Here is a 22,508-nt window from a genome sequence, read left to right on the forward strand (position 1 = left end):
CAGTGAGTTTATGAGATTCGGCAAAAGATAAAATCCTAGCGCTTCCATGTAGCCAGTTGATTCCTGCTCCAGACATTTTGTGGCTGAATAGTCTCCCCAGCGCTAGAAAGCCTATACGTGTGCGCTGAGACTGTATGAAAAATGCAAGGGAATTGTCCCTCTGCCACTTTCTCCATCGCCAGGTGTCAAACCTTCTAGAACTAGCTCTGGAGGGGGCACCCAGGGTTCTTTCTTGTAGGCACAGATTTGGTCGGGAGTATACTTTTGGCAGAGGCGGGCCACAGGAAGCCTCTCACTCGGTGGGTGAGCTAAGGAGACAAGGAATGCAGGACACATGGGGCAAAGTTCCTTCTGTGTCAACCTTCACGAGCTTCGCAAGTTTGTTGACTCCGGGGTTACAGTTAAAGCAAACAGCCCTTCAGCCCAATCGATGGAAAGGCGACATGCCGCCCACGCACTCAGACAGGTGAGGGGAATGAACATCTGAGGAGGAAGGACCCGGAAGGGGTCTGCGCTGGACGTCGACGTCCTTCGTCACTCGCCGCTCGCGCTCAAGGGCTTCGGGGTTCTTCTTCTGATGCGTCAAGGGCTCTCTACTAAAATTAGGATATCCTGACAGAATCTGTGAGAGGCACGCGTCGCGTTGTTTTTAAAAACCAAACTACTCCAGTTCACAACAAAGTGGGTTGGGTTGGGTTAGGATATCTCGTACTCTCGGTGCGGACTACATCTCCCTTGCCTCAGTGCATAGATGCCAGCAGGGTAGTGGGAGGGGGTATTTACACTTATTTCTCACCCAATACACCACTCAAACGATGAAGACATGTTATTCGATCTAATGAATTGAACAAGAGGTTAACTGAGGCTTCCCGCCCAAAGAGCTATGATCTGTACATCAACATGTTGACTTTTCCAAAAGGCATATGACAAAACCTGGCACAATTTCCCGATTTCGTCATTCGGTCCTTTCGAATCCTTTGTTTGTTTATGTTCAGGGACAACTTCTTAGAAAATGTATATAGCACTAATGACCCCAGCTGTTCTCGCCACTGACCAGTGCCATCTGGTGTAGCCACTCTTCCAACTCCCCTAACTGCTCTCAAAATGAAGATTCCTATTCGCATCCAATACCACTTACCTCTTCCAAGTGCAATTTCTGTCGCTCGAGCCATGCACAAGCCACTCACAACACGACCCAGAGACTCAATACAAGCACTCCCAAAACCAAACAATCACAGTTTCCGATACCACATCACCATAACTACTCATCATTGTTAAACCTCAGCGCCTCAAATCACACCACCACCACCCATGCTCTGGCACTTGGAAAATTATTAATTCAGAGCCACCCAATACACACCATCTCAGTCACTAATAGCACCACTCCCTGGAGATACTTATATGTTCACTGTGGCATAGTTATCTATTGGTGCAGCAGATGGAGTGGCAGAGGCTCAGAACCCTGACAATACTGTATTTTACTACCCCAACAGAAGTCAAAAGGGCCATTTTCCCTGCTTACACATGGACCCATGGCATACTTGATACAGTTCTATATGTTCAGGCAATTATATGGGTAAATTAGGGATCTCGTAGTAACGCTCACCTGACAGTAAGACACAGTATTTAGAATTAGAAATTCCTAGAGTGGTGCACTCAAGGAAGGAATATTTACCCTACCCTACTAATTGAACTTCCTAAAAGTAGGAGTCCTATACAAATTTAAACAAACCTTGGGCACACACTATGTACAAATTATATACAATAAATTATTCCCATTCAGTAATAATCCTGATTAGACATTAAAAAGATGAAGAATATATGTTCCACATAAAAAATATAGTCATCCAAGTCTTTGGCTTCAGAGATCTTTTATTCGCAGATCATTTTCAATGTTCATGTAGCCAACACGTGTTTCGTCGGTTTAGCAACTTCATCAGGGCCACAGACTTTTAACAATTGAACAACTGAACAACAATCATTACTGAATCTAATCAACACGGCAAGAAAATACATATTGTGTGGCATACTGACCTTCGAGTACGGCCGTGCCTACCTCCTGATCTTATTCTATTCGAAGCAGGTATGTGATCAGCTATCACATGACTACTATTACATGAGGTTATAAGGTTTCACACAGTAAACCCGTAAATCCTGCAATCCACAAATTACCGTGGCCTCGCTCGGTGTGCTGTTCTTGTACTCTTTTACCAATCTTTTCTGCATTTCCTTCGTTACTTACTCACGTATCCCCTTGATTCAGTGTGCTTATATTAGCATAAACTTAATGAAATGAGAAAGAAAAAACACGTCTTAATTTGTTGTTATATACTCTCTAAATTAACATAAGCATGAATGTCACCTGTGAATCATAGGTCGACGACACTATGTCATAGACAAACCTGAACTATTTGACTCATTCCTTAAAAATGTCACTTGAGATTAACCCACCTATGCTCACATGCACTGAATATGTACATGTCACAAATATGCCTGTGGTAATCACAACCTCACGCTAGATGGTGATGTATTTGCCTAATGTGTTTGGCATACTTTGGGAGTCTGTATCCCTGATTATTATTATTATTTTTATTAATTATTGTAGCCCTGATGAAATCACCTTTCCATTTCACACTAATATTTATCGAAACCTTTGTCCTACAATTCAAGCCAGACTCTTAAATCAGAGATCTCCAACTTTTTCTGTACCAAGATCTACTTCTGATCGCTGAAGATAGTCTTGAGCTGCTAATGGCTATGACCATTGCTAACGCAGTTACCACATCAAATACAAACACAATAGTGATCTCACCTTCCCAGATTACTAGTAGCAATCATCCAAATGTTTGTCACAATACTGAGAGACAAAATATCGTCATAACAAAATATATTCTTAAAAATAATACAATATCATAAAAGTACACATATATATATATATAAGTAAGAATAGATTTACTATTCATAACTACATATCTGCATACCTTGAAAATACATATATCTTCAAGTTAAATAGGTGTAAAGTTCAGAACGTAAATACAGTTACATTTACCTATAAATACTTAACTTCATGATATTGTGGTAGTCAATTATCTGGGCTACCACAACCTGAATTAGGGTTACTAATAGTAATGTCAGGTAATGCTTTATCAATATGAAATGCCTCTACTTGACTAATGAAATAACAGTCACAGCAGAAAGTCCCCACTGGCACAAAGTAAATATTAATAGCTATACATCTGCTAAACTTGGTCACAATTAAGCCAAGCATACTCACAATAAGGCAAGGAAATCTGCCATTATGCAATGTTTAGTCAAAGGATGCCCAACATATGTCACAATTCACCATTTTGTATGCTAGTGCCAACGTTATGTCCGGAACAGTCATCATCATGTCAGAGATCAACTTCTTATATTGGGGGCATATAGTTTGATAATATTCCATATACCTTTTTATGGCACATGAATTTCATCATGATGAATTTGTTGACGCCCACTTGGGCTAAAGTCAGTATGAGTTCTTGTAATGAGGCTTTTTTATGATGTTATATTTTTGTGAAAATCATACAACCTATTATACAAAGACACATGGATAACATGCACATGATATGTTTTGAAATTGTCTAATCATGGTGGAAATTACAATTGTATATGTTCAATTGTGGATTTGACATTGAGGGCATCATGCTCAAAAGCTATGCGCACCATGAATATTGTGCCTATTGTTTCGCACTTTTGTTATATTCTGATTTGGCTTTTATTTTAGTTTATTTTATCATTTTAGCTGACACTAATATTGTGACACATATTGTATCAGTATTATTATTTAATGTCCAACCATCTGAGAGACACGAAATGTTGAATTGTTGGTTGCGCAATGCAAAGTACTTCTTCCGTTGTATACAGAACAAGTATTTCTGTTATGTTGAGAATGTGAATATATCAAATTATTAGCATGAAAACAAAATGGCACTCATTGTGCTAGCAAAGCTCTGAGTGATCGGCCGAAATGCGTTACGTGGCGGTAACACAACAAAACAATTGTGGAAACACAGACCCTTTGTCGCGTCGGTGCCTTTTTTCAGATCTAAAAGCGGCATTGGTGAATATGTTACGGACATTGCTGGCAATGGAACCTGACACACCCCTTCGTTTGACCAAGAAATGAGTCTACAAATCACCCAAACTATTGTGAACCTATCTGACTTTGAACTAACCAAAGAAGAACAACAGATTTTATCTTTGGGACTCTAATATTGTGCACCTATCTAATTCAACTGTGGGCAAATGGGCATTGATCTATTCAAATTAATCAGAAAATTAAAACTACGCAGATTCTATTCAAGTAAACAGTGATTCTGCCAGCAAATGCACAAAATTCAAAAGAAGGAGGTTCCAATCTACAAGTATCCAACTTCAAATTGATGATGGAACTAGAGCAACTAGAGAGGGAAATTTCTGGTGAACATGAAGCTTTAAGTGAACAAGATCTAATCAATGTATAGGAACTAGATGTGTATGAAAGGACTCCAATGCCGTTTAAACCATCATCAGCCTTCATATCAGATATGCCAAGAGATTCCATCAATATCTCCTCAGAATTAGTGGTGCAAGCTCTGAAAACCCTACAAAGTAACATGAGTGCAACATGCAGGAATACTGTCGGAGGCCGACATGTAAAGTACTACATTTTGATGAATAAACTGAGGCATAGACATGATGTGGTGGTCCGACAGTCGAAAAAGGAGGAAACATCATGTTAAGGCCTATGTCAATGTACAAAATGGAAGCAATGAAACAGTTAAATAACATGGACTGCTATAGTACAATAGCATTCAGATGTTACTGATATTAGAGTGGCTTATCATTTAAAGTTATCACAATGGTGTGGTACAGGTTTGCTTAACCAAGAGGAGTATGTTTTTGAAAAATGATTTTCTCACAATACCAGTCTTGTATACTATACCAACGATACACAAAAATGACACAATGCCCCCGGGGAAGCCAATTACATCAGCCATTGTGGGTGTGTTTGATAGCACCTCCAGGAACATAGATTTTTCCTGTCAAAGCATGTCTACAATTTGTTCTCCTATTTCCAGGACACTGCTGTCTCTTACGAAGAATCTATGATATCCCTGGGAGAGTAATTTTGTATAAATAACTATGGATGTAACATCTCTCTACACTGGTATCTCCAACCAGGATGTTCTAAGTAGGCCTGGGCGGTAAATTCAGTTCCGCTTGCGGAATTTGGGTAATTTTGCGTTCCTCAGAGAACGCGGAATTGCCAAAAATTCTGTTATCCGCAGCTTCACGGAATTTTTTGCTCGTTCGCGATTTCAAAATGCGTGTTCGCGAGATATTTCTCCCCAAGCACGCAAACTGCGTTCGCGAACAAGAAGAAAGCATCGCGAACGGGCGGAACAAGCGATTCCGCGTGTTCGCGGAACTTTTGTGTGCTCGCGGAGATTTATTACCGTTTCGCGGAGCTTTGCGTAGCGCGACTACGCAAATTCCACCCACCCCTAGTTCTAAGGGCTTTTGAATACTTCACTTGACCAGTGTCATTTCACAAACACACACAAATGCTGCTGTCCAAGACATATTGGTGCCAACACAACAATTTCTTTCTGTTTGGCAAACAGACATACAGTCAAGTCAGGGGCACAGCTATGGGCACCTGCTTCACCTTCAGCTATGTGAATCTTCATATGGGATGGTGGGAGGAGCAGGTGCTCGCACAACAATTTACTGCAGAATGGACATAAAATGTGGTCCATTGAACCGATTTATCGACAATTGGGAAGGGGACAGAAAGCTCAGCCAAGCATTTTTTACAGAGAAACAACAATCTGATCTTACACTTTAGTAGCTCTATCAGTAGGGAGACCAGACGTCCCGGATTTGCCCGGAGAGTCACGTTTTTTTGATGACTGCCGGGCGTCCCGACACTTGTTACAAAAACAGATAAATGTCCCGGTTATGAGAGAGGGTGGGATGAGCTCACACATTTATCACTGTACTCAGTAGGCTCACGTTCACACCAGCCCTCTCATGACACCATGGACAGAGTTTTGTTGAAAAGACTCTCCTGCTGCGCTGGTGACTTAATTCAGTCAGCACAGCAGGATTTAATGGTGGTGGGGGGTGAATCAACCCCTGCGGAGCCCATCACCTAAGGAGAATCACAAAGCTCCCCTTGCAGTGTGCCGAGTTCATGCTACAGAGGTATGGGTATGGGTTTCTTTAGCATGAAAATTAAATACTTTCTTGGCCATGATGTGGTGTGTTCCATATGAGAGGGAGAGGGCGAGAGAGAGAGAGAGAGGGAGAGAGCGAGAGAGAGAGAGAGAGAGAGAGAGAGAGAGAGTGAGAGAGGGAGAGAAGCCATTGCTTAGAAATAGGACTAAATGTTGCCACTGGTCAGTACAGTGTCAACATTTAGTCCTCTTTCTATGTCAGTCCCTGTCCCGATTTTTTGCTCTGAACATCTGGTCACCCTATGTATCAGTACACAAGAAGAACACTTTTTAGATTCCACTGTTATGTTATGTTATACTATTTTATAAAGCGCACAGCTGCTCCAGCAAAGGGGCGTCCCAGCGCTAACAGCAGCAAATTAGGAGACCACAAAAGAAAGACAACAAGACCTAAAGCGGAGGGAAGAGGTGTGTTTTAACTGCCTTACAAAATGCCAGGTAATTATTCATACAGCGGATATATATAGGAAGAGAGTTCCAGAGTTTGGCAGCCAGTGTGCGGAAGGAGCGCCCACCAGCACGCACCCTCCTCACCCTAGGAACAACCGCCAGATGTTGACCCAAGGAACGGAGTTGGCGCGTGGGTGTGTAAGGTAAAAGCAAGTTGGCCAAAATGCCAGGAGAGGAGGAGTTCAGAATTTTTAAAGCAATTCAAAGGGACTTGAACTCCACACGACTGGCCACCGGCAACCAATGTAGTGGCGGATAGCACTAGAGGTAGAGCAAGTTCTAGGGAGGCCAAGAAGAGTTCTGGCCGCCACATTCTGGACCCTCTGCAGTCTCCGAATCTCTGTCTTATTGGTACCCAAGTAGAGCGAGCTAGCGTAATCCAATCTAGACAGAATGGAGGCCTGAATGATAACCTGCCGGATGGACGGATCGAAAAACCCTAGCAGTGGTTTGAGCCCCTGCAGTATTCCAAAGCAGGTCCCTGCCACTTTCTTAGTTTGGACCTGGAAGCTGAGGCCCGAGTCCACCCAGACACCCAATTTTTTTACCACCTGTTTGGGGGTGGGTGCACAGCCTTGGGTTGTAGGCCACCAGCGCTTGCTCCAAAGCTCTGAGTCCCTCCCAGCCAGCAGAACCTGAGACTTGCTAGCATTAAGCTGCAGACAGTTGGCAGACATCCACTCAGTGATAGCTGCAAGATCGCTCTGGAACTTGGAGGCATCCTGCACAGAATTGTCAGAGAGTGCCACTACCAACTGTGTGTTGTCAGCGTACGATACTACTGTCAACCCTCGGATCCTAGTCACAGCTGCTAAGGGTTGGACATACAGGTTAAATAGCGTGGGGCTCAATGCTGAGCAATGTGGTACCCCTTGTTTAATGGTGTGGATCAGGAAGGAGAAAGGGGGGGGCGTCACCTGTAAGGTCCTCTCAGAAAGAAAAGAGGCAAACCAGTCCAGGGCAGAGCCCACAATGCCCGCCTCCTCCAGCCATTGCAGCAGGATCTGGTGGGAGACCGTATCAAACGCGGCACTGAGATCTAATAAAATCAGTGCCGAAGTGCGTCCCGCATCCAGTGTGACCCTCAGGTGTTAGGTCACCGCTAGGAGAGCAGACTCCGTGCTGTGATCTGGACGGAAGCCGTTCTGAGAAGGGTCTAAAATGTTATCTTCCAAGAAACCTGACAAGATAGAATTAACATAGGTCTCCAAGATCTTGCATACCCCTGGCAGGAGAGATATGGAGCAGAAATTCTCTGGTTTAGCTGTATCCAGGGCGGATTTTTTTGAACAGGGGGACCACCCTTGCTTGCTTCCAAGTCCTAGGGACAACTGCCATGGACAGGGACATATTAATCACCTGGCCCAGAGGTATAAGGAGCACAGGTAAGGATTTCATAAATTGCTCCGGCTTAAGGGGGTCAGCGGGAGAGCCCGACTTGACCTTATTGCAAAGCAAGTGCAACTCATCCTGAGAAATTGACAGGAAGGCAGTGAGAGTGTGTGTAGTAAGGGGACTAAAAGCAGGGCCAGGACACAGAGCAGCTTGAGGAAAGGAGTTATAAATGTTCTCCACCTTCTTAACAAAGAAGGAGGCGAGAGCCTCACAATTCTCATCTGATATCAGAGGTGCTGTAGATAACCCCACCCGTTTAAGATCTTTAAGTATAGAGAAAATACCTTTAGTGGGGTTGCTGCTGCTCCTGATCTCGACCGCAAAGTGAGCTGCCCGTTCTGACTGGATGGCCCTGTGATAATTCTTGATAGCTACCTGATAGCACCCCTTCAAGATCGGACCATAATCATGTCTCCACACCCGCTCCAGCCTTTTGCATGCTTTACGCAAGCTTGTCATTATACCAAGGACTGGACTTGGTATTGCAGCACTTGGACCACTTAACAGGGATAAGCGAGCCAGTGGCCGGAGAATCCAGTCCGACAGTGCTTTATCAGCAGCATCCAGGTCATCCGGCATGCAAAGGGTATTTGTAGAAAGGAGGGCATGGAATTGTTCAATATTTAATTTATGCCCAAGACGCTTATAAGAGGATTTCTGAGCCATGTGTCTGTGAAAGATGATAAGCTACATACCAAAACATATAGAAGGCCTGCTACTGGCAATATCATACTGCACGCTCAAAGTTTTCACACAAACAAACTTAAGCATAGTATCCCCTATGCCGAAAATGTGCACATGCAGCGTAACTGCAGTGATGAGGAACAGCTAAAATTGGCACAAACAGAATTATCAGATAGGTTTTCAGAAGGACTCTATAGCTCAGACATCACTCCAAACATAAGACTAAGATGAGGAAAAGAGAAACCCTATTGCTCACAAAAAAATACACCAAGCACATTGTGAACAGGAGATCAGGATGATCATAGGATACTGCATAGAAACCAGAGGGTTAGAAGGATACTCACCGGACACTGGCAATACCATTATTGGGGACACCATGCACAACAGACCTCAAATGACCTCTAGATGGGCTAAGTCCATGCAACAGAAAGTAGAAAGCAGTAGCACTGACATGAGAACAACAACAAACAATTGGCTAAATAGGAATGTGGGCTTTAGGAAATGCCACAAGTGCAGGGCTTGCAGATATGTGGTCAATACAACTGAAGTCATGTCACCAATGACTAATACGCCATAAAAAATGTGCAGTACCTTGCACTGTAAGAGTGAGTATGTTGTGTATATCCTAAGATGCACGTGTTCCAAAATGTATGTGGGAAGCACAATTTTGAAAGTACATAAAAGGATCCTCCAACACTTGAGCGCCATAAAAAACAAGGATCACAGTAACCTTGTCGCCAGGCATTTTGAGGAAGTGCACAATAGCAATGACTTAGACCTCTGCTACTTTGTTATCGATTCAGCTCCTAGCAACATAAGAGGTGGAAATAGGGAACAACGTTTAAGGAGATTAGAATCATGCCACATCCTCAAATTGAATAGCACAGCTCCAGTATATTTAAACACTGAAGAGGAATTATACAAGATATGTAGATGTGAAGGTAAGAACAGTAAACCTACACTTGCCTATATATACCTACCGCCACAATATTTCAATATTTTAGTTGCTATTTTTGCAACAACATTCTTGTAGCACCGTATTTCTGTAGTGGATATTCTGACACACAAGGTTTACTCAGATTGATCAGAAAAATGTACGAATTAAAAATATTGACAGTACCCTTGAGGCAGCGGATGAAGAAGACACATGCCTCCAGAGATTGCTCATCCCAAGGGAGTGGATCACCATGATACAACACAAGCCACCTCTCTTACGGTAGTCTAAGGGCCTGATTACAATCTTGGTGGGCAGGTTTACTCCATTACAAACGTGACGGATATCCCATCTGCCAAATTACAATTCCATGATATCCTATGGAACTTATAATCCGGCGGACAGAACATCCGTCATGTTTGTGACGGGATATTCCATCCGCCAACATCGTATTCAGGCCCTAAGTCTTGGACTACACTCACCTCTAGCTTACCTCCTTCCAGGCAAACTGCATGCAGCAACATGTTGCCCATCCTGGCACCAAGAAACACACGCACAAGTATGGTGCACAGATTTTAAGCTGTCCAGGTAAAATAGAAGTATGTCTGGGGGAACTACCCTCATATAATTAAAAGAATACCATTTTCCCTGATTTGGCAGTAATTTGGTGCTATCACTAAGTGGTGCTCTAAGGTTATTGCCTCACAACACTTTGCTGTGGAGCACCAGCCCAATATGCGAGTTCCTCAAGAATCCCCATCTCTTGTTCCCTTTGACATTGGTACCCAATTCATCAAGTACAACGCATCTATCACTTGACACACGAGACTCTTAGCAAGGACTGTAAAATTAGCTAGCCTGGAGCATCCTTCAACTCAACAGCTCCAAACAGAATTTCTGCTCCTCTAGTCAAAATGACCCAAGTACTCTTGTTCCACCTTCACGCAACATCTCATTCAGGGACAATCTATCACCGCAGACTTCAAGCTTGTTCAGGCCAGCCACCACCTCATGTGAAAATTATTTACTTGGGGTCACCTAAAACAACATGATACTTTCTCATAAATATTTTGGGGCAGATTTATGTTTCCTGGCGCATCCCTGCAAATCAGCAGGGATGCGCCAGGAAAGATGCGTCACAAAAGTTTACCCTTGCGCCACAATAGATGCGCCGCATTTACAAAGCAGCGCATCGTGGCGCACGGATAAACAGATGCGTGACGCATCTGATGGCGGAAGGTTGGCGCATTGCTGGAGTTGCGTCGCAAGCGCGACGCAGCTCCAGCAAGGCTCGGGGGTGCCCTATCGTCACAATGCTGCGTCAATCCTTACGCCTGCTTCAAGCAGGCGCAGGGTTTTGACGCAGCATGGCCGGAAAAGTGACTGAGTGAAATCTTGTAGATTTCACTCAGCCACTTTTCGGAGGCGTTCCTGCGCCGGAATGCCCCCCCCATGCAGGTACGCCCACATGTGGCGCAAGCTTTACAACGTGACGCATCTCCCTAGATGCGTCACGTTGTAAATGGGGCGCAACATGGCGCAGGGTTTACGCCGCCGCAGCGTCACAAAAGTGACGCAACGGCGGCGTAAAAGTGGCGCAAGTCCGATATAAATCTGCCCCTTTGGGCTTAGGGGCATTTATTCTAAGACATGTAAACTACAACACATATTTTGCTGGTGCTTTCCAATTTGTCACATTAAATATATGCCCCAAAAAAAAAACATTGCAAGTGAGAAAAGAGGGGTCATTCTGAATGAAAAGCAAAAAACTATGATCCATGTCTGTTTTCTAGGACAATAAATTCAGTATATCAAGAATTAGAAATCAAAGATATATTGCAATTGCGGGTGTTGTTGATAATGTCCACTTACACTTTGAAGTGAAAAGCGCGTATATATGTCCTTAAATACATTTTGATGAAAATTAATTTACTGCTAACCATTTATTTTCTCATATTAGCATGTTTAACATGTCAAGCAAGGCAATGATAGCCACATTTTCCTTTTAATTGCACATTTCCCAAATATCTCTTGGTTTTCAGAGACCCTTGTGAAGTGGCTGGGGAAGCTTCTTACTGAGCGTAAGGTATGCCTGTGGTTGTAAGTGGTGGGCATCAACACTCATTTTTTGGGACCAACACATGTGTTTTCATCATCAGACTTTGGCCCAGAGAAGGACAGAGAAAGGCGGGAAAGGGAGAGAGACGGAGGAAGAGAAAGACAGCAAAACAGTGACAAAGTGAGAAAGCATGTATGAAAAATAGTCCGCAAGAGTGAGATAAATAGAGATGAAGTGCATGGTGGTGAAAGAAAGGGTCAATGGGTGGAATCAAAACTAGGCAGACTTAGTAATCAGTGACCCTGGTGTACAGCAGCACCATCGGCAGGCTCCTAGGATAAACTCTACGCCCCTGCGGTTATTTATAATAACATAAGCACTACTTGCCCCTACTCTGTGCCCAGACCCTCCAGTATCAGTTTGTCCATCTGTTCTGATGTTTGGCCCCTCATTATCAATTCTGCTTTGGAAGACGGACCGGAAACAGTAAAATAACGTGTATTTGTAAAGCACAAGTTCACCCAGAACGGTATCTTGGCGCAGAATAATAGTTTATTGTTACCCAACACAATGGTACTCATTTTAACGGCCCCAGAAGGATGAAAGGCTGAATGGACCCCCGGACGTGAACCAGTGACCATGAGGTCAAACACAGGCCCCTACAGTGAACGCATTAGTCTACTAAGCCACCAGCGCAGACCCAAGTGAGAACCAAAACACACTACAACACCTTCCGCGACCCCGGCCGGTAGAAATGACAGAACGCTATCTGAGCAGAAACCCTGGGGCCTGAGGACCCGCACTCTGAGGGTGCTCCACCGGCCCCGTCAGCGCACAGTCTAATTCAATGCTCTGCGTCACACAATATTTATCTAGGTAAAGGCCACCAGGCACGTCAGCGCCAAAATAAGGAAGTCGTGGGTATCTCAGGGGATACTTCCGCTCGCATAGGAAGAGAGGTGAGGCTGCAGTTACAGGACAGGCGTCCACTCGACAGGTGTATGTGGGACTCTATGCGCCTTTGCATTGGCAGAGAGGAATTCGGGTCCATATGCTATTATACTAACACGATATTGCATTCTACATTTGAGAAACACTGGCAAGGAGGCATGTGGGTGCCCATGTCACACCCTTAGAGAATGTCGCACGCCACCACCGAGATGCACAACCAGAGCTTTATGTATGTGTCCGTTACACTAATAGCGAGGGAATGCTGCAGGTCGGGACTGAGGTGCACTGCCACAGCTGTATGTGAGTACAGTCGCAGTACCTATGCATTCAGCAATGACAGTTCGGGCAGCGGCCACGATTGAGGTTCTCTGCTCGAGCATTCAGTTATAACAGAGTGCGCTGGAGGTCAGGGTAGGGTGTACCGACTGAACTCTGTGGGGCCAATGCGCAGGTATAACAGGGGCCGCTGAATGCCACTATACACAGACTACCTATGTGCGCGTCCCTGCATTGGAAATGGAAGTGCATTGTGTGTCTGAGCCCCAGACTGAAATATATCAAAAAATGCAAGTCAAACAGGGTCGAGGTGCTTTGTTTGCCTGAGCAATGTGTGAGTTCCCATATTGAAACAACAAGGGTCTCCGGCAGCATGATGTGTGTCACAGTGGAGGTGCAGCTACAATTCTGGACCAAGTGAGAGGTCTTCTAAATTAAACCCCATCGCCCCGCCACGGTAGTATGAATAGTGAAGTCTCCCAAACCGGCCCTTTTCTCTGCCTTGTGCACAACCAGCACAGAACACAGGCAGTGATAGGCTGAGCAGAGCGACTCACAGAGCGGACAGTTGTACCAACCTCCAGCTGTTCGTTCGTACCCTGCGGCCCTCCGCCGCGAGTACACGCCGCCCAGGCGCACCCGACGCAGAGAGATAACTTGGGTACATCTCAGGTACTCACCTCCGGCAGCTGTCCCCAGCGCTCTCTGGTCCTGACTGACAGCCAGAGCACCGCTCGCTCACTCCTCGTGTGACATCACAATGGACATTCGCCCCCACGTGGGGAACTCCAAACTCCTACATTCATCACGAGTGACCAATCGGATTGACCGTCGTCACGGAGCCGCTCGCCTATTGGCGGTGGAGTGCCCCCTGCCGCAGCCAAGTCCTGTCTGAATGGGAAAGTGTGAGGGATGGGATGGGGAGAGTGTCTGTGACAGGTTCGTATGTAAGCAGCTTTATCCGGGGGCAGGAGGGGGCCGGGCAGGAGAGGAGGGATCAGGCGAGAGAGTGAGAGAAAGGGAGACTGGATAAAGAACTGGCGCTAGGAGAGGGAAGAGACAACAGGAGAGAAACAATATACCAGAAATCAGGAGAGAAAGACGGGTAGCGGGGGGGGGGGGGGGGGAAGGGGGGGGGGGGGGTTGGCACCTTTAGCTGCCTTCTTTCCACAGGACTACCCAAATTCATAAACCACCGGCATCTGGGTGGGATTGTGAAAGTAGCAACGTAACGCACCGGGGAGGGAGTGGAGAACAGGTATCAGGAAAGTAGGAGACGGACACCGTGAGACAACTGTCGCTGGGAAAGAGCACGGCGTAACAGCCAGAGCAGCTGCCGACTTTAAAGCTGTAGAACCAGGTCCGACTCTGGCGGGAGGCCCAAGCATCCTGTCATTCTGGGCAAATCAATTAATCTCCTCCTGCCTAAAAATGAACGTGTCCATCTGTAACGAAACTGGTGCTGGTGTAAAGCTCTCTGATGCCTCCGGGTCGAGTTCGCGCTATATACAAAACTGCAAAAAAAAAGAAAATGGGAAATAGAACATGGCATCGGGGATAGGCAGAACAGATGGTACCCCTGGTTACCCTACTTCCGACTGACATCTTTAAACCTTCATAAAGATAGATCAGGGCATTAAGTGGGATGAAAAAACTGGGGGGTCTCTTAAAGGGGCGTGGCCAATATAATTAAGGGCGTGGCTTAAAAACACATAAGCTAAAAATCTGTGCTTGGCATAGTGTGCCGCCCGACTTGTATTTTGCTGTTTCCGTCATTGCATCCAGATATATGATACAACAAGTAGCATCATCGTTTTAGAACCTTACTACATGACCCACATGCTGCACCACCCCCTGACTCATACACCTTCCGCAATAAACACACACAAACAACATAAGCGAAGTGCCACACCTCATAACTTTGCTTCCCCATGTCTACTGCACAACAATGTTTCACCACGAAAACAACAAAGCACACCAACTCACTCTCAAACACCATTTCCACCACATACACAGGCAGACCCATCAAAATGCCTTCTTAGCATGCTGGATGAGGAACATGATACAGAACAGCTACACGATTACTATCCTAATACAGCTAATGCCAGCACTAAAAACACACCTGCTACAAACACACACAATACTGTTCACTCTACTACAAAACAAAGTCTCACTATCACCAAAGGCCATTCTCTAAACTGTCTACTAATAAATGCTCGATCCCTCTCTAAAAACAAACATCACATCTACGACCTTCTCACAGATGCAAAACCAGACACACTATTCATAACTGAATCATGGTTGGGAGATGATATGGCTCCAGTCCTGCATGAAGCCATTCCTCTAGGCTATCAAACGATCACCCAAAATCGTATTGGCAAAAAAGGAGGTGGTCCAGCTGTTGTGTTCAGGCAAACATTACATATCACTAAAGTTGATGACATCTCCATAAAGAATTGTGAGGCTCTTCTAACAAGATGCAATGCTACACCGTCTTCATCCTGTAACTTCCTGCTCCTTTACAGACCTCCACCTAGCAATGCGACATTCCCAGACGCATTTCTAGACACAGTTTCAAACCTGATAACAATACACTCCAACTTATGCATTCTGGGTGACCTCAACATTTGGTTAGACAAACCCAATATGACCCATCCAAAAACAATAATCACTGGCCTAGACGCACTGAACCTGCATCAGATTGTCCACAAACCCACACACATCGCTGGACATATCCTAGATGTCATTTTTGCTAATACTGAACTGGTTACCTTTCAAACTATAACTCCAGTCACATGGTCAGACCACCACTTGCTTGCTTTCCAACATAAAACAACACTAAGGGACTCACCTAAAACTAGCCTACATCTATCCACCTATCGGCCGTGGAACAAACTCAATTTGGAACACTTAGAAACACAACTAACATCAAGTACAAATCTGGAAACAATAACTTCGGTTCAAAATCTATATGAGTGGCTACAAGAAGCTTTTGACATCCTGATACCACTCAAAACCACACAACAGCACAAAAGAAAAAAAGCGCCTTGGAGAAACGTAGAAATAAAAGACATAAAACAACAAATTAGAAAGCTGCAACGTACCTGGCTCAAAACAAACGCCAAACGAGACAAACTTCCCCAACAAAAAAATAACAGATTATACAAGTCAGCTATCAAAAAAGCCAAGAAAAGGTACAACTCAGACAGAATTCAACATGCTAAATGTGCAAATAAAGAATTCTATAAAATACTCAATGAATTTCGCAAACCAAATTGGCTAGAAGGAACTCATCCTGTTACTCAAGATTTCACAGACAAACTGGCAAATCATTACACCGATAAAGCAGACACATTGGACTCGTACTTAAAACAGAAACAAAGCACCAGCACTAACCCCTGTACAAAACAACAATCCAAGAATACTCTAACCCAGCCCCTCCATTTCTTCCAACACATCTCACACAATGAATTTAGGGACCTGGTCAAAGCAAGCAGGCCTGCCGGCAGCCCTTCTGACCCCTGTCCACCACAAACTTTCATGACAATTCTTTTTAACAACCTCTGCTGCCTCTCCAGTAAGAAGAATCATCAACGATTCCTTAACTACCGTAATATTAATGGACCTTTCCTGGGTAAACTGATAGAAAGAGCAGCGTTCGTCCAGATGTCACAATTCATTGAAGAGAATGACATACTCTCAGACTTCCAAACAGAATTCCGTCCGGGAAGAGGCACTGAATCTGCCCTCCTTGCCATCTGGGATGACCTGAAGAATACAGTTGACCGCAACGGGGTTGCTGCTCTACTCCTCTTGGACCTCTCGGCTGACTCTATCAAGCTGGCATAAAGGGAACTGCTCTAGACTGGATCGCGTCCTACCTTCAAAACAGAACTAATGTCATACATACCCCACCTTTCTCGTCCAAACCATAGTCCACAAAAGCAGGGGTCCCTTAAGGTTCTATCATCTCGCCCATGCTTTTCAACATCTACATGAAGTCATTACCGGTACTGATCAATCAATTTCACCTCATGTGCTATAACTATGCAGATGACACACAAATACTCCTTCAACTGGAATGCCCCAAAGACATTGAAAAATCCCCAATTTTCAGTTGTCTCAGAGCCGTGGATCAGTGGATGACTTGGAGCCATCTCATACTGAATGCTTCAAAAATGGAAATACTCACATGTGGCGATTGGAAACATTACGACCCGCTTGCCGCCTGATGAACTGGGATCACCGCCTAAAGTATCGAAGGAATTAAGAAACTTCGGAATGACCATGGACTCCAAGCTGTCGATGAATGCCCAAGTGGACAAACTAGCAAGATCAAGCTTTGTCACTATAAAAACACTGCAACAAATTTTCCCTCATTTGGGATTACCACACAAGGTCCAAGCTACCATCTCCCTTGTTCTGTCCAAACTCAATTACGCCAATAGCCTCTACCACGGCTCACCTTTAATGACCATGAAAAGACTACAACGGATTCAGAACTCGGACACCAGACTACTCTTGCATATCAAACCGCGAGACCACATCTCACCTGCCTTGAAAGCCCTGCATTGGTTACCGGTTGCCAGAAGATCCATGTTCAAGCTACTTTGTATCACCCACAAAGCAATACATGGAATGGGACCACTCTTCATCAGGAATAAAATCACCAAACCCATTTAACAAAGGAATCCACGCTCTTAAAGGGGCATCTTGCCTCAAAATCCCAAGATACAAGAAAAAAAACATGGGTGGCACATCCTTCTCTGTTCAAGCAGCCAAACTATGGAACTCTTTACCCCCAACATAAGATACACCGACAACCACCTTATCTTCAGAAAACTACTCAAGAATTGGCTCTTCCCCACATAAGCACCATAAAAAAATAGACATTTACAGCATATTCCTCTGTATATAAGCATTTATTTTCACTATAGATATGTACCTATCTTTGTGTATTGCTTTGTATAAACATGTAGAATAATTATGTTGTTGTAAATAAATAAATCATCTTTGGTCTACATGTACTTACTTCCATTGTGCATCTATGTACCTTCCATGTACTTGGATCTGTGTGTCTGTTACCTTTCTCCTGAAAAAGCATATGCAATGCACTACCCTATTTCTCATTCTGTACCTCTATCAAGATCTTTAATCTATATATACTTACCTCCTCTATGCATCTTTATACTTTCAATGTACTTATGGATCTATATATTTATCCCGTTCTTCTAATTTAGCATTTCAAATGCACTACCCTATTCCTCAGCCTATACTTCTCTCCATATATCCTCTGGCTCAACCTTCTGACTCATCTCAAACATTTTTCTACTACTATTTCCAAAGCACTACCCTATCTCTCACCCTATACATCTATCATTACATCCTCTACACCCACTCTCTCATTTATCCCAAATCCCATACCACTACCATGATCCCCAAAATAACCCTTTCTAGACTCTCTCCTACTCTACCCCTCCTTGCATCATCTGACACTTCTTTTACTATATCGATCCCACAAAACAAACCTTTATAAACTCTTACCTCTGACTCTTCCCCTCAAAAACTCCTTTTACATATCCAAAAACCTCCTCCTACTGCTATGACCTCAACACAAAAAAAGAAATCTCACTCTTCTGTCCCTCCACTATCCTTTTCAATCAAAATAACAGATTAACATGTTCACTTCTCAATTTCCATATTCCACTATACTAATTCACCACTAATCCTTTATGGGTTCCAGAGTAGCGTGCTACTCGCCAATGAAGCACCTCAAAACCCCATCAAGTGGTAGCAAGCGCTATATAAATACAAACTTCTTTCCCTCTTCTATTCCGCAACCTACCCTTCTCTAGCCAAATAACTGAATAACATATCCGCCACTCAAATTACTTCATACTTCACTATACTCATTTTTTCAACACCAATCCATTATGGGTTCCAGAATAGCGTCCTACTCGCCAAAAAAGCACTTCAACACCCATCAGGGGTAACAGGTGCTACATGAATGCAAACCATTTTTCCCTTTTATCCCTCCGCTCCAATCTACCCCACCCCACTCTACACCACTCTAATCTACTCCATTCCACTCCAATCCACTCAATCTACCCCACTCCACTCCAATCTATCCCTCTCCACTCCACTCAAATCTACCCCCATCCACCCCACTCCACCCCAATCTAATCCACTCCACTCCACTCTACCTGTCTCCACTCTACAGCAGTTCTCCATCTACTCCAATCTACCACAATCTACCAGACTCCGACTTACCACACCCCACCCAATCTACCCCACTCCAATCTACCCCACTCCAATGTACCCTACTCCAATATACCCCCTAAACTCTAATCTATCCCACTTCACTTCAATCTATTGTACTCCAATCTACACCACTCCAGTCTACCACAATCTACCCCACTCCACTACAATCTATCCCACTCCACTACAATATACCCCATCTACCCCACTGTAATCCTCCGAATCTACTCCAATTTACCCCTAATACCCACACTCCATGCCACTCTCCCGCAATCTACCTCACTCCAATCTACCCCAGTCTACCCCACTCCACCACAATCTACCTCAATCCTCCCCACTCCAATCTACCCCACCCCAAGCTATCCCACTCCAATCTACCCTACTCCACGCCAATCTACCCCAGTCCACTCCACTACAATCTACCATACTCCAGTCCACTCTAACCCAATATACACCACTCCAATCTACTTTAATCTACCTCACTCGACTCCACTCTACCCCAACGAACCCACTTCAGTCCAATCAACCCCACTCCACTCCAATCCCCCCAATCTACCCCAACTCCAATCTACCCCACTCAAGTCCAATTTACCCCACTCCACACCAACCTATCCCACTCCACTCCAATCTACCCCACTCCACTCTATCTAACTTACATACTCACCCCACTCCACTCCAATACACCCACTCCACCTCAATCTATCCCATTCCACTCCAATCCATTCCACTCCAATCTACCACTGTCTACCCCACTCCACTCCACTACAATCTACCCCACTCCATTCCAATCTCCACTGAACTCTATCCCACTCTTTTCCATTCCACTCCACTCCACTTTATTCTAACCCTTTCCAGTCTACCCCACTCCACTCTAATCTACTCTACCCCACTCCAGTCTACCCTACTCTAATTCACCACAATCTATTCCACTCAACCCTACCACAATCTAACACACTCCACTCCAATCTACCTTTCTAGACTCCAATTTACCCCACTCCTATCCCCAATCTACCCATCTCCACTCCACTGTTTCCCATTTACACCCCACTCCACTCTACCCCAATATATGCCACTCCACTTCAATCTACCCAAATCTACCCCACACCACTCAAATCTACCCCACTCCACTCCAATCTAACTCACTATACTCCAATCTACCACAATCTACGCCACTCCACTCCACTCCAATCTCCACTCCACTCCAGTCTATCCCACTCTACTCCAATCTACCCCACTCCACTCCAATCTGCCCCACTCCACTCCAATCTGCCCCACTTCAATCTACTACAATCTACCCCTCTTCACTACACTCCACTCCAATCTACCCCACTCCACCCTAATCTCCACTCCAGTTTATTCTATCCCACTCCACTCCAATCTACCCCACTCCAATCTACCCAGCTCCAATCTACCACTCCAAACTACCACACTCACCCATTCCAATCCATTCCCACTACAATCTACTAGTGGTGTAACAAAGTTTGAGTGGTACCCCCTGCAAAGTACCCTAGAGCTTAAGGCCTCCACACCACAAGGACTGTGTGGGCTTAAGTTACACCACTGCAATCTACCCCACTCCTATCTATCCTACCCTACCCCATTCCACTCTAAACTACCCCAGGCAACTCCAGTCTACCCCACTCTACTCCACTCCACTCCACCCCAATCTACTCCACTCCACTCTAACCCAATCTACCCTACTCCACTACACCCCAATCTACCCCGCTCCACCCCAATCTACCACACTCCATCCCCCCCCCACACCATGCCACTAACTTTTAGCCATGCTGAACAACATGGCTAAAACATATTGCCAAAGCCAATAGCTCTCGTATAGACAAGACCTATAGGCTTTGCCAATGCTTGTCCTACTTAAATTCAGCACCTGGGTCTGCCATGCATTGACAACCAGCAGTTCTCCCACTTCAAAATAGGGCAGGGAGCCAGAAGAATGAGAAAGGCTTCTGCTCCACCAAACTCCAAATGATCCCTTCTGTGTAGACTTCCTGAATAGCAGCCCTCCAACTTCCAGACAGTACAAAAACATAGGAGAGAGCTGCAGATGGTCATATGTGTGTGTATCATGGAGGACAAAGTGCAGCCATCACTCACATGGGCAATCTATCTCTAGGAAGATCAGGGAGCCAAACTGTTTTGTGTTAATTCTTTGATCTCAAGTAGAGCCCTAACCGTACAACATTCAAATATGAATTCCTCCAAAAAGATTACCTCAGGGATTTCAGGGCTTGCAAGGAGATGTCACATATGGGTCTGGCATGCAGGAGGACAAGAGGAACCCCTACATTATGCTGCAATGCTGTGCTCTTGCAGAAAACCACACACACAGCCGATGAACAGCCAAGCATGTAACATACACTCTACGTGCATACTACATGTCATAATCATACATATAGTTAAGGAGAAGAGAAGAAATCCAATTAAGGGTGATGGAAGAGACAGGGGTATTGCTTCAGGGGGGGCGGTGCTTGGGGTGTTACATCCCCTAATAAATGTATTTTCTGCAAATATTGGATACAGGTGCTTTCAGTCGGATATGGTGAGGTGTCTGTCGGATATCACAAGAAATGTATTACATAAACACAGACAAACACACACACACTCCCTCTCTGCTTTGAAAGTCTTCAAAATGTTAGTTATTTTATAAAATATTGTGTTTTCTCTCACTTAGGACCCCTACCAATTCCCATTTTTCTCCCATTCCACTGCCCCTTTATCCCCTCTCATATGCCATGCTTGTTGTATAATGTATTTCGACATTATATGCCTTCATGATTGGTGTAAATCTGAAACTCACCCCCTCCTGGTCTAACTGACCAAGCTACGCGCCCTGGGAAGAGACTTTCTCTGAGTGGGTCGACAGACTCTCAAGCCCCGACATACTAATGACAATTCTGGGCCCCGGCATTACAGATACAGCTGCTGCCAACCATCAGTCACCACTTAGGTTGGTAAGAGGACAGAACATACCCAGAATTTTAGATGAGTGTCAACTCTTGCTGTCCGCCATTAGCTGGCAGATCCTTGTGTTCTGCTAGCTGACCAACAAAAACATAGAGCATCCTCAGTGAACTTGCAGATTTTCGATCTCTGTGAGCGAAGGACAGGAGGCAGGTGAGAAAAACAGGTGGCATGGTGGCACACCTTATCTCTCACTGTGCCAGGACTTTCAGGACTTTCATTCCAATGTTTCTTTGATCGAGCTACAATACCAGATTGATCA

The 22,508-nt window shown here is 44.7% G+C and overlaps 1 protein-coding gene across 3 annotated transcripts in view; it reads right to left on the minus strand.

Moving 5' to 3' along the window:
- Window positions 1–13,789, minus strand: part of LOC146798746 (prospero homeobox protein 1-like) — a 91,901-nt gene extending 78,112 nt beyond the window's left edge. The window contains exon 1 of one of the 3 annotated variants that reach the window (XM_085626038.1): window positions 13,690–13,789. The gene's annotated coding sequence lies outside the window, so the exon portion shown is untranslated. Of the gene's footprint in view, window positions 1–13,587 lie in introns of all 3 variants that reach the window. The other 2 variants (XM_085626036.1, XM_085626037.1) reach the window with 2 other exon arrangements.
- Between the last annotated feature and the right edge of the window lie 8,719 nt (window positions 13,790–22,508).

The sequence above is a fragment of the Triturus cristatus genome, chromosome 9 (genome assembly GCF_964204655.1).
Source record: "Triturus cristatus chromosome 9, aTriCri1.1, whole genome shotgun sequence".
Taxonomy (NCBI): domain Eukaryota; kingdom Metazoa; phylum Chordata; class Amphibia; order Caudata; family Salamandridae; genus Triturus; species Triturus cristatus.